Source organism: Xenopus laevis, chromosome 9_10L (genome assembly GCF_017654675.1).
Source record: "Xenopus laevis strain J_2021 chromosome 9_10L, Xenopus_laevis_v10.1, whole genome shotgun sequence".
Lineage (NCBI taxonomy): Eukaryota > Metazoa > Chordata > Amphibia > Anura > Pipidae > Xenopus > Xenopus laevis.
The window spans coordinates 25794095-25811563 of NC_054387.1; positions in this window are offsets into that span (position 1 = coordinate 25794095).

Below are 17469 nucleotides of genomic sequence, written 5' to 3' on the forward strand. Positions count from 1 at the left end.
AAACATTTTGTTATTAAATTTCAACTGAAAATATGCATAGCATAGTGAACAAGTCAGAAAGTTAAGACAGCAGATGCAGAGATTTTCATTGCTAAATCACACTAGATGAGACATCTAAACTCAACAATCACTGGGCTTGATGTATATAAGACAGGGACTCTAATAGGATAGGAGTATTGTACAGAACAAATTCCATTTCAAGCTTCCAACCTCACTCTTGTATTTTAGACAACAATTCACTTGTAGATTCCGCTTGTAGATGTTGTGAAGCCAAGGCCTGGCACAGATATTAGCACAGAAACTGAGACTGACCAGCTTTAAGAGTTCAGATTGCCGCTTTGCTGGCTTTTATTTTCAAATAAACACAATTCTTCAGCCCCCTGGCTTCACATGGGGGAAATCACTTAACATAAACTGTCCAGCTTCACACCCTCACTGGTGTTCTCTTTACTCAAATTTGAGTTTAGCCCTCACTAGCTTTCAGCAGACCACAAATCCCAGAATCCTCTCTGGGCACACTTGAGACACGCTTGTCTCCTGGGAGAGGTTTCTCTTGTCCTCTCTCCAGACTATTGGAGCTCTCTACAACTCAGGGGAATCACACTTGTTCCCAGGTGCTCACAAGCACTCCTTTCCATGGCCCTTTATTCAAGGAGGTCTCTATTGGGAAGCAGCAGCACAGAGTTTTTAACTACCACATAGCTGTAGTTAATTACCTCTAACTGCCTTTAACTTGGCAGCTGCAAACCCCTTACATGGAGCAGGGGATGGAAGCCCACCCTGCTCTCTTCCATCCACTCCAGGGACCCATAATCCCGTTTTTACTAAACTGGTTCACCACTTAAACAGCTTAACTAGCTGCAACAATACACATTTCCCTGGAATTTCTTATTTCACCAGCCTAATGCTCGTGAAATACACATGATATTGTGCCGTTTTGACACATATCTTACATAGTATTTAAAAATTGCCATGCATTTGTACCGCTCCCCACTTAAGACAGGAGTGATGATGAGGATAAAATGGATGGGAGTTTCCTTAGCATAGAATGTCGCATCTGGCAGGCAGAACGATATTGGCATTGTTACTCTTGATATGTGCTGTAAGTACAGTGCAATTAGTTTACTATTATAAACATAAAATTGTAAACATTTTCAATTTATAAATAATCTATTGCAATGAAATAAATCCTTCTAAATATGATCCCACAATTATAGTGCAGTGTAGAGTCCTGCACAGAATCAATTTATGAGACCGCAACCAACAGCCCACAACCTGCATATTTTACCCTCTTGGATCGGCTACCAAACCACCATCTGCAACTACCTTATCCACAACCCGCTGACCATTAAACTGAATGTGGGGGGGGGGAGGATTCAGTAAAGGATTCAGTGGAAGAAAGGTTAGCGGAGATATTGGGCAAAGAAAGGGAAAATGGGGGAGAAGATTTGGTTGGGGTACCAATTTTTCATTTTGCATATAAACAAGGAAGGGAAGGAAGAGAAGGAACAAAGGAGGTATAGAGGAAGAAAAAATGCACAGCGTTTATCATAGTACATAAGGAAATGCTTCAGCACCATAAAATTATGCTCAACTCTCTACGAACAATTTACATTCGGCCTAACTACAATTCAAATGTATCTAAGTATGTAAGCAGAGCTATTCCTTAATAATATGAATATCAAGCCAGGGAGCCCACACTTTCTCAAATTTCGCAGGGGAGCCTCGAGAGTCGTACGTTAGTCTGATAGAAGGGAGTATTTTATTAACCAGGTTGATCCAGTGATCCAGTTTGGGTTGTTTGTTTCCCATCCATGTCATCACAATAATTTTTTTGGCATAAAAGAGCAAAGTCCTTGCCAGAGATCTAGATTTATACAGTGGGAGGAGATCATCTACAAGACTCAATAAACATACCTCTGGGTTACGTACATTTGGGAACTCTAGGTTGCCCACCATATAGTCAAGTACCTCTACCCAGTATTGTTGAATTGGGGGACAGACCCAAAGAGATGCAAAAAGGAGGCGTCCGGTGTTTGGCATTTGGGGCAGGACGCATCAGGTCTAAGACCCATTCTCTTTAATTTCACTGGAGTACTATATAGTTGATGTATCAATTTAAACTGGATTGTCCTGTCCTTGATGGATATTAGATCGCGATATAATGAGTCCGTGGCTTCATCCCATTGGTCGTCGGTTAAATTTGGGATAATTTGGACCCATTTGTGTCTTGCCTGAAGAAAGGGTGCAGTAGTAGAGTCTATTAGGGAGCTATAGAGGCGTGATATAAGATATAAGTAGTTTGTGGGTTGCGGAGAACTGCTTCCATTGAGTAGTCCACACTAAGCGTATTGAATTGTGCCTGGAAGGCATGTCTTAGTTGTAAGAATCGGTAGAATTGGACTTCTTTCCCTCCAGTTTTGGCTTGTAGTTGTGTCAGAGTAGGGAATGTTCCCTCTATTAACAGATCACCTAGGACTTTTATCCCCATTTGGGGCCAGTATTGAACGTCTTGTAGGTTCTTTAGATGAGGGAGATGGGAATTTTTCCAGAGTGCCAGGAAGGGAGAGAGAATCGGGGGTGGATGACCTGTAATTTGACAAGCTAGAGTCCAGGCCCTATGCGGTGTTGAGATAGTTGAGGGGTATGATGTATAGTCGCCGAGTTTCCTGTATGGTAAGTTCCTGAGGGCTTCCCACGAATCCACACGTAAAGCTAGGAGGATAGTGCCCGTGTCAGTTTCGTCCATATGTAGCCAGCTGTGTATATAATGAATTTGGCTAGCGAGAAAGTAGAGATATAGGTGGGGGAGCGCCAAGCCTCCCTTGGATATTGGAGCAGTAAGTAGTTTCCAGGAGAAACGAGGTATCTTGTTCGCCCATAGAAAGGGGATAAGAATAGAGTTTATTTTTTGAAAAACTGTTTTAGGAATCCAAATCGGGGAATTGTGGAGTTTGTAGAGAAATTTGGGCAGATATATCATTTTAAATAAGTTGGTTTATTACCGGGGTAATATTATCGTCTATGTAGGCGAGCGGGTCAGATTTCAGGAGGATCCCAAGATATTTAAATTCTGTCACCCATCGGAGGCCTTGGGTGGCCACTGGTTGGTTAGGGGTCAGGTCTAGAGGCAGTATCACCAGACTGGAGTAAATTCCGAAAATGCGAAGAACAGACAGTGCTTCAGTAAGAGAGTTTTGATGATCCGCTAAAAATAACAGGAGGTCATCCGCATAAAGGGCCAATTTGTCCTCCAATGGACCATATTTATATCCAGAAATGTTCTCGTTTTGTCGTAGTTGTAATGCCAGGGGTTCGATAGCCAAGGCGAAAAGAAGTGGTGAGAGGGGACAGCCCTGCCTAGTACCTTGAGTTAGGGGAAAGGGTGGAGAGAGCATATTGCCAATTTTGATTTGGGCCGAAGGTGCAAAAGTTGAGTCATATGGATGAATCGCGAGCCAAAGCCGAATTTTTTGAGCGTTGACCACTAAACTGAATCAAATGATTTGGCCGCGTCCAGAGAGACCATAATTCTAGATCCACTGTTGTCATGGGTGGTTTGCATGTGGGTGAAAACTCTTCTGAGATTGGTAGCCGTGGACTTTTCGGGCATAAAACCGGATTGGTTGGGGTGGATGATAGATGAGATGACTTTCATCAGTCGGGTTGCTAACATTTTTGCAAATATTTTGGCGTCGGTATTGATAAGCGATATAGGCCTGTAAGAGTCGTACAGCTCTGGGTCTTTATCCCCTTTGTGTATCAGAATAATGATTGCGTTGTGGAATGAAGGCGGTAATGAGCCCGTTTCAATAGCATTCAGGAAAGTTTCATGCAAATGCCTTATTATGTGTTTCCCATGCAACTTGTACCACGCTGTTAGGAAGCCGTCCTACCTGGAGTTTTCGCGCTCGCCATTGCAGATAATGCCTCAGCCACTTCTTTTTCTGTGATTGGATTATCTAGATAATTGGACTCCTCCACTGACAGTCTGGGAAAGTCAATGTGGTCCAAGTAGCCACTAAGTTGTTCAGAGGAGAAGGAGGTTTTCGAGCTATACAGGGATTGGTAAAAAGTGGCGAAGCAATCTAAGATATCTTGGGGGTCTGTAACTAGGGTGCCCTCCGGCATCTTGAATTCGTGGAACCAAGGTCTGCAATTTCTCTGGTTTTTGCCAATCTAGCTAAAAGTTTGCCGGCCTTGTCTCCCTGGTCGAATACACTTTGGGAGGAGTATAGCAGCCGTTTTCTGGTTATTTTGGTAAGAGATATCTCAAAATTCCGCTGAGCTTGCGATAGGACGGCTTGGGTGGGGCTCGTTTGGTTGGATTTGTAATTGTCTTCAGCCTCCTCAAGGGCTTTTTGGGCAACGTCTATTTCCAGCTTGTTTTCTTTCCTGGCTGAGGCAATTCCGCTAATTAGGACTCCCCTAGCAACTGCCTTGGATGCCTCCCATAAGGTGCCCTGGGACGCCGTACCGCAGTTGGTTGTCCAGTAGTTAATGTACTCTTCTTGCGCACGTTGCCTGACAAGGGGATGTGCTAGCCATAATGGACTCAGTCTCCAGCTAGAGCGCTCACTATTGTTGGTGGGCCTTAATGACACCATTAGCGGAGTGTGGTCTGAGTATTCGGCCGAGACTGTTAGTTGGGCAAAGTCTGCAGACGCTAGAGCCATATCCAAGCGTGAGAGCGATCCATAACTGGCTGAATAACAGGAATACTTGTGTTCTGTTGGGTGCTTCCATCTCCATAGTTCCAATAGGGCTATGGAGTCAATCCATCTGCTCAGTCCTGAATGGCAACCGGGAGTTTGTCACAACCTATCCTGCAGAGGATCGAGAGTAGTGTTGAAATCACTGAGTATACAGAAAGGAGCTGGTGGTAGTGCAGCAAGTAAATTATAAATATGTTCCAGCAGATTTAACGAAAAGGGAGGTGGGCAGTATAAGTTTACTAAGGTTAAAGGCCTGTTATCAAGTTTGCAATGTAGCACTATGTAACGACCATAAAAATCAGTGCGAATATCCATGAATTCAAATAACACTCCCTTGCGGACCAGTAGGGAGACCCCCCCTGGCATGAGTCGAGAAAGGTGCATGGTAAGCATGAGCAACCCATTGCTTTTTGAGAGAAAGAAGCTTCTGGCCAGTCAAATGAGTTTCTTGAAGCATAAGAATATCTGGATGGTATCATTTAATGTAGTCGAAAAGAAGAGCTCGCTTAAATTTACTATTCAGGCCCCTGACATTCCAGGACATTATGTTTCTGCATTGCATTTTGTATATAGGCAAGATATTATCTGAGCATTCCCACAGGGTAGAAGTACAGTTACAGTGGCAACCACCCATTTCAGGAATAATGGCATTAAAATACACGTGCACATTTGTAGTGATAGAAAAAGAAAGAAAGGAGAAGAAAAGGCAAGAAAAAAGACAGTAAACAGTTATACATTTCCCCAAGAGCCCCATTACCCACCCTGCCCAACCTCCAAACATAGGCGAGCCTTGACCCCGAACTGTAGTAACTTCCTCTGGGGAGAAATATCAGCGGAGACCGCTCAAACTTAGCCTTCCGTAGCTATATTGGCAGGCTCCAAACACTTATAGTGGTAGAAAACAATCGTTGCGGCCACGGTGCAGAGTTACCTCGCATTGTCCCAAATATCGCCCCTGATCCATAGCACCAGCCGTTCTGCCTGTGATGAGCTGAACATTTCCACGGCAATCCATAGATGAGCTATTGCTCCGATAATTTGTAAAGTTCCAGCGATACTACGTGAACATAAAGGAGTCGCCGCTTGTGGACTGGAGTGTAATATGGACAGAGCAACGTCGGCATACCACATGCCTCGTACTGTGTGCATCATTAACAGCAGAAGGGCACCATGCTTGCTTCTTGTGGGGGCAATAAGCGGTGGTTGAAACAAAAATTGCCGGTCCCCTGCACCAGTGGCACAACTTGCCGGGTAGATAAACCGTGTGGGGGTGACTGCCCATGGTTGGGGTACTTTTAATGATAGGGAGGACCACATGTCATTTGTTCAATATGGTACCAGTGTTATAAGTATGTTTGCAAATGCAAGGAGTCTGACTGGTAAAGAGCTGGAGGTGCTGAGGGAAAATATGACGTGATTGGTGTGGCCGAAACATTGCTTAATGAGTCGCATGACTGGGCAGTCTATATCAGGGGCTATACTTTGTTCCAATGGGACAGAGGCAATAGAAAAGGAGGAGGGGTATGTCTGTTTGTTAGGCATATATAAAGGAGGAGGTGATGGTAGAAAATGAGGGGGCAGAAGTCTTATGGGTGGAGTTTTTCACAAATTCATTGTAGGTGTATGCTATAGACCCCATAATGTAAGTGAGGTGGAGGAGGAGGCTAAGCTCCTGATGCAAATAGAAAAGGCTGCTAGTTTGGGTAAAGTAATAATAATGGGGGATTTTAATTACCCAGATATTGACTGGAGCAACAGTACTGCCAGATCAGTTAGTGGGAGCTAGTTTATAAACTTGTTGCATGACAATTTTATGTCACAGGTTGTTGAGGAGCCAAACAGAAAAAATGCTATTCTGGATCTAGTGAACTCTAATGACCCAGAACGTTTAGCAAATGTGCAAATCATTGAACCCCTGGGTAAAAGTGACCATAATGTTATACCATTTAATGTCTAGTGCAAAAAACAAATATACACTGGGGCAACAAAAACTAATTCTAGTACCTCAAGGGCTGTCATTCAGAGCATTGATTGGGGCATCATGTTTTCAGCTAATAACACAGAACAGAAATGGTTGTCATTTAAATTGATATTACATTTTTACTGTTATGAACCAAGAAAAAGGAAACCAAAGGGACTTATCCCCACACTGCATGGGCCTGAAAAAATATTTTATATTGTAGAAAACAAATAATAATAGGTAACAAAGTAAAATAAAAAGCAATTTTTATTCACCACCATGCCATATTGAAACCAGTGAAATTAAAAACATTTTAAAATAATGAGCAGCGCTGCAAATGGAAATGAAGGGATCCCTTCTACAAGGACAAAACACGAAAGCTGGTTATGTTAACCAACCAAGGGAAAATTAGCATGCTATTGAATATAATAATGTGTTGGTAACAAAATTATGATGAAAAAGTTCGGAGCAAGATAGTACATTTATGTTTTAAAGTGCAATAATTCAATGGAATTCAATTAGATGAGTCCATCTTGATCCTGAAAGAAAAATTCCAGAGTTCTAAGATAAACAGCATGTGAATATTCCCCTACTTCATGTTGTCTAAAACGGATTATCGGGGGGGGGGTTAGAACCCCAGAGTCTCTGGTATTTGAGGGTCAGTAATTGAATAACTCCAATCCGTGGGTTAATGCTTACTGGACGTGCTGGGGCTTCTAAAGGCCGGAAGAAAGGGTTAACTCGCCTCCAATGAGTAATGGCGATTAACCGTCAAGGTAAAAGTTTCACTGCATGTATTGCCAAGGATTTCCCAAATGTTCGCAAGTGCCACCGCTTCTTATAACGATCTGTAGCCCTCATAGAAAATGAAATTATACAGACCGTCTCGCGGGTTGTGCTCGCAGATATGGCCGTGGTTCCTTGGAGCGGCTGTGCCATGATAATGTCCTTGGCCTCCCCCAGTCACGCCAGAATGCAGTCCAAGAAGGGACCCCCTGTGTCCAGTGCAGCGCCAAACCCCCCCCTTCCTGATAATCCGTTTTAGACAACATGAAGAAGGGGAATATTCACATGCTGTTTATCTTAGAACTCTGGAATTTTTCTTTCAGGATCAAGATGGACTCATCTAATTGAATTCCATTGAATTATTGCACTTTAAAACGTACATGTACTATCTTGCTCCGAACTTTTTCATCATAATTTTGTTACCAACACATTATTATATTCAATAGCATACTCGCATGGAGGCGAATTTAGTCGGACACAAGCTGGAGGCGATTTTGGAAAAGTTATCCATGCTGACACTGACTATTCCAACACGACAACACCCACGCCAGTTGCTGCCGACATGGCTACACAGTCCTCCACTTCTGGTCCACATATTCCTGCACCGCCTCTCTACAGTGGCGACCCTCAAGCCTGTTGTGGTTTTGTGAATCAGTGCCAGATCCGGTTCGCCCTGCAACCTGCAGAATTTGTCTCTGAGCGAGCTAAGGTTGGTTTCGTGATCACTCGTCTGGCAGGGAAAGTGCTTGAATGGGCATCTCCGCATTGGGAGAAAGAATCTCCTTTATTAGATGATTCCAAAGCCTTCCTTCAAGAATTCCGAACGGTGTTCGATGCTCCCGGTCGGGTGGCGACCGCTGCTTCTCGTCTGTTCCAGATCCGCCAAGGGAATCGCAGTGTAGCGGAATATGCCATTGATTTCCGTACTCTCACTGCAGACTTGTTGGAACAATGATGCCTATCATGCTGCCTTCTACAATGGACTCTCTATCCGCCTCAAAGATGACCTGGTCTCCCGTGAATTACCCACGCAGGTTGAAGACCTCATTGCCTTGTCTGTCAAGGTGGACACCCGTCAGAGAGAACATCAGGCTGATAGGGATTGAGTCAAGAAATTTCAACCCATGTTGGCTCCTCGCTTCCAAAGACCGCTGTTACCTTCTACCCCCCAGCAGCCTTCTGTTATTCCTCCGCAGGAACCTATGCAAGTCGGAAGAGTTCATCTCTCTGAACAGGAGAAACTCCGGAGACGTATGGCTGGACTTTGTCTCTATTGTGGTGGTCAATCCCACTTTGCCAACTCTTGTCCTGTGAAGCCTCCGAGTTCCTCTCTTTAAGGTAACCCTGGAAAGACTCGTGTGAGGGGTGTTATTCCTGTAAAGCCTCAGAGTTCCCCTCTTCAAGGTGACACAGGAAAGTCTCATGTGAGGGATGTTGTTCCCAAATGTCAAGAGAACTCTCACAGGTTTCTTCTGCCTTTACAGATCCGTCTGGCCACTAAGACCATTGTTGGCTCAGCATTCATTGACTCTGGTGCTGCCGGAAATTTTATGGACGCTCTCTTTGCTAAGTATATGAATTTGAGTTTATTTCCATGCCGACTGGGGAATTGCCTGTGCAGGTTGGGACTTTACACAAAGAAAAGTTATTGTTCCTGATTATTTCCTGTCCTTCTGTTCCTGTCGTCTTGGGGCTTCCCTGGTTATGCCTGCATAACCCTATCATTGATTGGTCCTAGGGGCAGGTTTCCCATTGGAGTCCATACTGCCAACAGCACTGCCTTCCTGCTGAACCATCCAGAGGGTGAATATTTCTACGTCAGATTTGAAGACGCTTCCCTCCTTCTACAAGGTATTCTCCGATGTCTTCTGTAAAAAGTCTGCAGAATTTCTTCCTCCTCATCGTCACTACGATTGTCGAGTTGATCTCCTGCCTGGAACCATGCCTCCTAGAGGTCACACTTATCCTCTCTCCCGAGCAGAGACCTCTGCCATGAAGGAATATATCCAAGAAAATCTCCAGCGGGGGTTTATTCGCCCTTCTACTTCTCCTGCAGGGGCTGGATTCTTCTTCGTGGAGAAGAAGGATGGAGGCCTACGTCCTTGTATTGACTACCGGGGTCTTAATAAAATCACCGTTAAGAACCGGTATCCCTTGCCTCTTATTGCAGAACTTTTTGACCAACTGAAGGGGGCTAAAATCTTCACTAAGTTGGATCTCTGTGGGGCATATAACCTCATCCGCATCCGTAAAGGTGACGAATGGAAGACGGCATTCAACACTCGTGATGGGCACTATGAATACCTCGTGATGCCCTTTGGTCTCTGCAATGCCCCCGCTGTCTTCTAAGAATTTGTGAACGACATTTTCCGGGATCTCTTGGGAAAGTTTGTGGTCGTGTACCTTGATGACATCCTGATTTTCTCCAAGGACCTAGCAAGCCATCGTTCCCAGGTGAAGGAACTCTCTCTTTGCCAAGCTGGAGAAATGTGTATTTGAAGTGTCCAAGATTCCTTTTCTGGGCTATATCATCTCCCCAGAGGGTTTCAAGATGGATCCCGTTAAAGTGTCCGCAATCCAAGAGTGGCCCCTTCCGCTGAGCACCAAGGCGATCCAGAGATTCATTGGTTTTGCCAATTACTACCGGCAATGCATTAAGGGGTTCTCTTCTCGCATTGCTCCTATCCTGGCCCTCATCCGAAAAGGGGGTAAACCCAGCTTGTGGCCCCCGTCTGCTATTGAAGCCTTTCAATCCCTGAAGGATGCCTTCACTTCCGCTTCGGTTCTACGCCATCCTGATCCAGAGTTACCTTTCTTCATCGAGGTGGATGCTTCTGAAGTTGGAGCTGGAGCTATCTTGTCCCAAAGACATCCCTCTGATGGAAAGTTGCACCCATGTGCATATTTCTCTAAGAAGTTCTCTCCTGCTGAACAAAATTATGATGTAGGAAATTGAGAACTCCTGGCTGTCAAGCTTGCCTTAGAAGAGTGGCGTCACCTCCTTGAAGGTTCCTTGATCCCAGTCACGATCTACACAGATCATAAGAATCTTGAGTTCATTCAATCTCTCAAGAGGCTGAATCTCTCGATTTAACTTTGTCTTGACTTATCGCCCTGGCTCCAAGAATCGGAAAGCCGATGCTCTGTCTCGAAGTTTCACTCCGGTGGATCGTTCTCCTGAAAGACAAGAGCCAATTATTCCTCCTGTCAAGATCATCGCTTCTTTGTACCCTCAATTTGCTGATCAAATTCTGGCTGCTCAATCTTCTGCCCCTCCTGATACTCCTATCGGAATGGCATTTGTACCTCCTGAACTTTGTCTGCCTATCCTGCAACAGACTCATAGCTCCAAGCAAGCGGGACATCCTGGTCCTGCTAAGACTATAGAACTTTTACGGCGTCTAGTCTGGTGGCCGACTATTCGTAAAGATGTCAAAGACTTTGTTGCTGCTTGTACCGTTTGTGCCACTTCCAAGCCTAGCCATTCTCGCCCTAGCGGGTTACTACAGCCATTGCCTGTCCCCTCTCGTCCTTGGACGCATTTGGCAATGGACTTCATAGTCAAACTTCCTCCCTCCAGTGGGAACACCGTGATCTGGGTCGTCATAGATCGTTTTAGCAAGATGGCCCACTTCATCCCTTTACGGAAGCTTCCATCTGTAGTGGAGTTGTCGCAGTTGTTTATTCAATTCATTTTCCGCCTGCATGGCTTCCTGGCGGAGATTGTCTCTGACTGTGTATGGCCAACATCCTCAAGCCTTTCCACAAGACTTTGTTTTGACTGATTTCCCAGCCGCTGATGACCATGCGGCCCATATGTCCGCTATTTGGGCTGCAACCAAGTCTAATTTGGAGAAGAGTGCTCTCCTCTCTTCAAGGTTGGTGATAAAGTTTGGCTTTCTTCCCGAAACATTCGTCTGAAGGTGCCATCTCCCAAGTTGGGTCCGAAGTTTGTGGGTCCATTTCCCATCTTGGAGATTATCAATCCTGTGGCTGTCAGACTCCAGCTTCCCCCTGAGATGCGAATCCCCAACGTGTTTCATGTCTCCTTGGTGAAACCCGCTACCTCCAACCGCTTTTCTGTTGACCAGTCTCCCCCTTCTACTATCTCTGTGGATGGTCAACAAGAATATGAGGTGGAAAAAATCCTTGACTCCAGAATCTCCAGGGGTTCTCTTCAGTACCTCATCAAGTGGAAGGGCTTTGGCCCTGAAGAATGCTCCTAGGAAGGACACTCTGATGTTCATACTCCTTGTCTTGTGAGGGATTTCCATGCTAAGTTTCCCCAAAAGCCTTGTCCTGGTGGTCCAGAGGCCTCCCATGGGGGAGGGGGTACTGTCAGGACTGCCAGAAGTACCTGACCCAGAAGTACCCGACGGCGCTGTTTACATTCCTGGCGTTCACAGTGAAGATCCAAGATGGCAGCGCCCATGCTGAACACATGGCTGCAGCGTCGCTGCATGATGATGTCATCACTGGTGCCGGGATCTCGTCATAAAAGGGCGCCCAAAACACTGTGACGGCGCCCAAGAATAGGATTTGCTGCCATTGATCCTGGGTTCCTGTTTGTGTTTCCTGATTCCTGCTCCCAGCCTGATTCCAGCATTTTTCCAGCTCCCAGCCTGATTCCTGCTCCCAGTCTGTTTCTAGGTCCCAGTCTGTTCCTGCTCCTGCCTTGGTTCTGACCCCCTGCCTGAACTTGATATTTGATTCTGATCTGCCTGCCCTCGTTAACTCCTGCCTGTGACCACTACTACTGATTCTGCTTAACCCTTCGGATACCACGACCTTGCTCCCTCAAGACTGCTTCCTCCTTGATCCTGACTACCTCCCTGGAAGGAGCTCCTGGCTCCCTGACAGTTTGTTCCCTGTGTATGCCATACATTGCTTGCCCACTGCTGCTTGTGTGTGCCATACTCTGCTTGCTCAGTGCTGCTTGTGTGTGCCATTCTCTGCTTTCCCTGTGCTTCTTGTGTGTGCCATACTCTACTTGCTCAGTGATGCTTGGGTGTGCCATTCTCTGCTTGCCCAGTGCTGCTTGGGTGTGCCATTCTCTGCTTGCTCAGTGCTGCTTGGGTGTGCCTTCTCTGCTTACCCAGTGCTGTTTGGGTGTACCATTTTCTGCTTGCCCAGTGCTGCTTGGGTGTGCCATTCTCTGCTTGCCCAGTGCTACTGGAGTGTGCCATTCTCTGCTTGCCCTATGCTACCTGTGGGATGTAAGCCAGGTAGTAGTTTGTTCTTGGGGTTTGTTAGCATTTGGAAATTATTGTTAGGGGCCCCTAAAGTGTTATTCATGTGTTGGGGGGTTGTTGTATTATCCACAGGGGAGGAGGAGGCATATGGATGTAAGGGTATGTTTTAACATGACTTATATTTTCACATGAGTGATTAGGTATATCAGTGAACACCAAACATTTGTTTTTTTGGTGTGCTACCACTGTTAATGTTGATATGATCTTAAAAGTTCTTGTGGTAATATGTGTGTGGTTTACACTGACTTCCATTATTGGCCCTCTACCACAAAGGCCAGAAAAATTGTCGGCCTTGGCACCACAGAAGTTGGACAGCACTGGCTAGATATTCACACCATTATAATAAACCCCTGAAACTGATCCCATCACAATGAAACTTGGCTTTGTATGAACCCAATCAAAAGCTCCAAATCAAAGCGAGGCTTGAATTGCACACAAACATGTGAAATCACTAGTGCATGTTGACCCAAGTAGTAGATAAAATACTCTGGACACGAGGTGAGACGGTAAAAGGACAAAGCTTATTTTATTCCAACACATATTATAACACTTCCACTTGCTATATGCATAAGCATTATTATTATCAGACTGGCCAGCCTCTGCTTACCTCAGCAGGCTGCCTTGCCAAACGTATTAACATAAGAACTGCCATTACTAGGCCAGAATTAAAATTTTAACTTGTAAAAATAATTTATCCTCAATGCAAGCTGCGACAACCACAGTTTTTTTTTTAAAATTTAAATATACATTCAGGGTGGGCGGGTGGGGAAAGTACAGCCCGCCCTACCTGCTCAGGCTCGTCACTGGAAAGGGGGGGTAAGCCCGCTCCTGCTTTTAACCCCTCGGCTGCTGCGCTGCCATGGAACCACCAATGATTATCTTCCCTGAGTGGCGACGCAGGCAGCCAGCCCATTGGAGGGTGGGGGGCGCACCTGACCCAACCCGCTCACACTGGCCAGCCACTGCTTACCTCAGCAGGCTGCCTTACCAAACGTATTAACATAAGAACTGCCATTACATTACCAGGCCAGAATTAAAATTGTAACTTGTTAATATAGTAACATAGTAAGGTTGAAAAAAGATACGCGTCCACCAAGTTGAACCTTTTAGTTTTTTTTTTTAATCTGCCTAACTGCCAGTTGATCCAGAGGAAGGCAAAAAATCCCATCTGAAGCCTCTCCAATTTGCCTCAGAGGGGGACAAAAATTCCTTCCTGACTCCAAAATGGCAATCGGACTAGTCCCTGGATCAACTTGTACAATGAGCTATCTCCCATAACCCTGTATTCCCTCACTTGCTAAAAAGCATCCAACCCCTTCTTAAAGCTATTTAATGTATCAGCCTGTACAACTGATTCAGGGAGAGAATTCCACAACTTCACAACTCTCACTGTAAAAAACCCCTTCCGAATATTTAGGTGGAACCTCTTTTCTTCTAATCGGAATGGGTGACCTTGTGTCAGCTGGAAAGACCTACTGGTAAATAAAGCATTAGAGAGATTATTTTACAATCCCTTTATATAAATATATAAGGGGATCGTGATATAACTATGTATAAATATACATAGTCATCATATCTCCCCTTAAGCGCCACTTCTCCAGCGTGAACATCCCCAATTGGGCCAGTCTTTCCTCATAGCTAAGATTCCATTCCTTTTGCCAGCTTAGTTGCCCTTCTCTGTACCCTCTCTAATACAATAATGTCCTGTTTGAGTGATTGAGACCAAAACTGTACGGCATATTCTAGATGGGGCCTTACAAGTGCTCTATACAGTGGAAGAATGACTCCCTCCATCCGTGCCTCTATGCCCCTTTTAATACAGCTCAAGACCTTAGTTGCCCTTGATGCTGCTGACTGGCATTACTTGCTACAGCCAAGTTTATCATATACAAGAACTCCAAGGTCCTTTTCCATAATGGATTTGCCTAGTGCAGTCCCATTAAGGGTATTGTTAATGGTACATTCTCTACTTGGAGTAAGGTTCTTAGTGGGGTCCCTCAGGGCTTGGTAATGGGTCCACTTTTGTTTAACTTGTTCATTAACAACTTAGGGGAGGGTATTGTAAGTAATGTATCAGTGTTTGCAGATGACACAAAACTATCCAGCCCAATTAATTCCATTCAGTGGCTTGGATATTTTTACATCCCAGGTGCATGATTTTACATTTATCAACATTGAATCTCATTTGCCACTTAGCTGCCCAGATTGCAAGTTTGTTAAGATAGTGTTGCAAGGATGCCACATCCTGAATGGAATTAATTGGGCTGGATAGTTGCTTACAATACCCTCCCATAAGTCATTAATGAACAAGTTAAACAAAAGTGTACCCAATACCGAGCCCTGAGGAACCCCACTAAAAACCTTACTCCAAATAGAGAATATACTGCTAACAACCACCCTCTGTAACCGATCCTGTAGCCAGTTTCTTATCCATTTGCATACGACTTCATTAAGCCCAACAGACCTTAGTTTAGAAAGCAGTCGTTTGTGGGGCACAGTATCAAACGCTTTGGCAAATCTACTGCCCCCCCACTCTCCAGCATCTTCATAAAAAGCAATCAAATTTGTCTGACATGACCTATCCTTCATAAAGCCATGCTGATTGCTGCTCATAATGCCATTCACAAAATTTTGAATGTGATCCCTTAACAAGCCTTCAAATAATTTGCCCACCACAGATGTCAAATTTACTGGCCTATAATTGCCAGGCTGAGATCGTAATCCCTGTTTAAATATTGGAATAACATCATCTTTTCTCCAATCCATAGGCACCATACCAGATGAAAGTGAATCTGAGAAAATCAGAAATAGGGGCTGGTCTAAAACTGAACTAAGCTCTCTTAAAACCCGGGGGTGTATGCCATAAGGCCCTGGAGCCTTGTTTACATTCATTTTTATTAAAGTTTTATGAACCATATCCTGAGTCAGCCAATGACTAGATTGAGCTGAGCCATTAGTGCAGCTATGAAGTGAGCCTGGGAACTCAGACTCCTCTATTGTATACACTGAAGAAAATAACTGATTTAGCAAATTTGCCTTTTCTGTATCTGTTACAACCATACTGGTACCATTATTTAATGGAGCAACATTCTCAACCTGCATTTTTTTATTATTAATATATTTAAAAAACTTTTTAGGGTTAGTTTTCACCTCCACCGCAATTAACTTTTCATTTCCTTTCTTTGCCTTCCGGATTGCTGATTTACAACATTTATTACAGTGTTATTCATTAATATTAATATTCATTAAATGCAACTTCTGTCCCAACAGATTTGTAGTTTTTAATTGCCTTTCTCTTCTTTACTATTAACTTCTTTACTTCTGTATTAAGCCACATAGGATGATTCTTATAGCTTCTACATTTACTCCTTAAAGGAAAACTATACCCCCAAAATGAAAACTTAAGCAACAGATAGTTTATATCAAATTGAATGACATATTAAAGAATCTTACCAAACTGTAATATATATTTACATAAATATTGCCCTTTTACATCTCTTGCCTTGAACCACCATTTCGTGACTCTATCTGTGCTGCCTCAGAGATCACCTGACCAGAAATACTACAACACTAACTGTAACAGGAAGAAGTGAGGAAGCAAAAGGCAGAACTCTGTCTGTTAATTGGCTCATGTGACCTTACATGTGGTTTGTATGTGTAGACAGTGAATCTTACGATCTCAGGGGGCGGCCCTTATTTTTTAAAATGGCAATTTTCTATTTATGATTACCCAATGGCACATACTACTAAAAAAGTATATTATTATGATAATGGTTCATTTACATGAAGCAGGGTTTTACACATGAGCTGTTTTATTCAGTATCTTTTAATAGAGACCTACATTGTTTGGGGGGTATAGTTTTCCTTTAAGGGAATAAATTGAGAACAGTAATGATTTAATATAATTTTAAATGACAACCATTTCTGTTCTGTGTTTTAGCTGAAAACCTAATCAATACTCTGTAGGGCAGCCCTCAAGGCACTAAAATTAGCTTTTCCAAAATTCATGGTTTTTGTTGCGCCAGTATATATTTGTTTTTTGCATCAGACATTAAATAATATAACATTATGGAAACATTATACTTTCTCCTCCACTCCAAGCCTCCTAAAATGAAAGGTAACTCCTCCTTTAGTGGGGCTTGGCCACCTCCCATCTCAGTAATGCTCTTTCAATAGCTGTTTGTAAGCCAATGTCGAATATATCCAGGCCAATTTTTGATATATGTGCCCTGTCAAATGGTACAGGCCTACACCACCTCCCTGTAGGTGAACATGCCTGTAGCTTAGCATATTCACTGCCTTCGTGAATTTTGCAATTGAAAAATTCACCTTTTTCAAGGAATTTCACACCTTGGTTTTCTGTCCATATCCATCTGGAAACCACTTTGGGCCGGATGAACACAACTTCGGGCCACATAACATGTAAATAAGATAAATCCCTTCTGATCATTCTAATGATATCCATTGAACTGCTTTTTCCAATGTCACTACCTCCAACATGCAACAACACTATATTAGGCATGCCCCATTCCCAATGCATTTGTGCAATAACTTCCTTCACCTTAACCCAAACCATGCATCGAACTCCTTTCCAAATTATCCTGACAGAGTCCTTATTGAAATCTAAATTAAGTCCATATGGTCTCGAAACAGCTCTCTTCTCAGCCCATGAGATATAAGAGTCTCCTATAATCCAGACGATCTTCAATTCCGGATCTGTGTAAACAGAAATTAATGAGGCAATATATTAATGAAA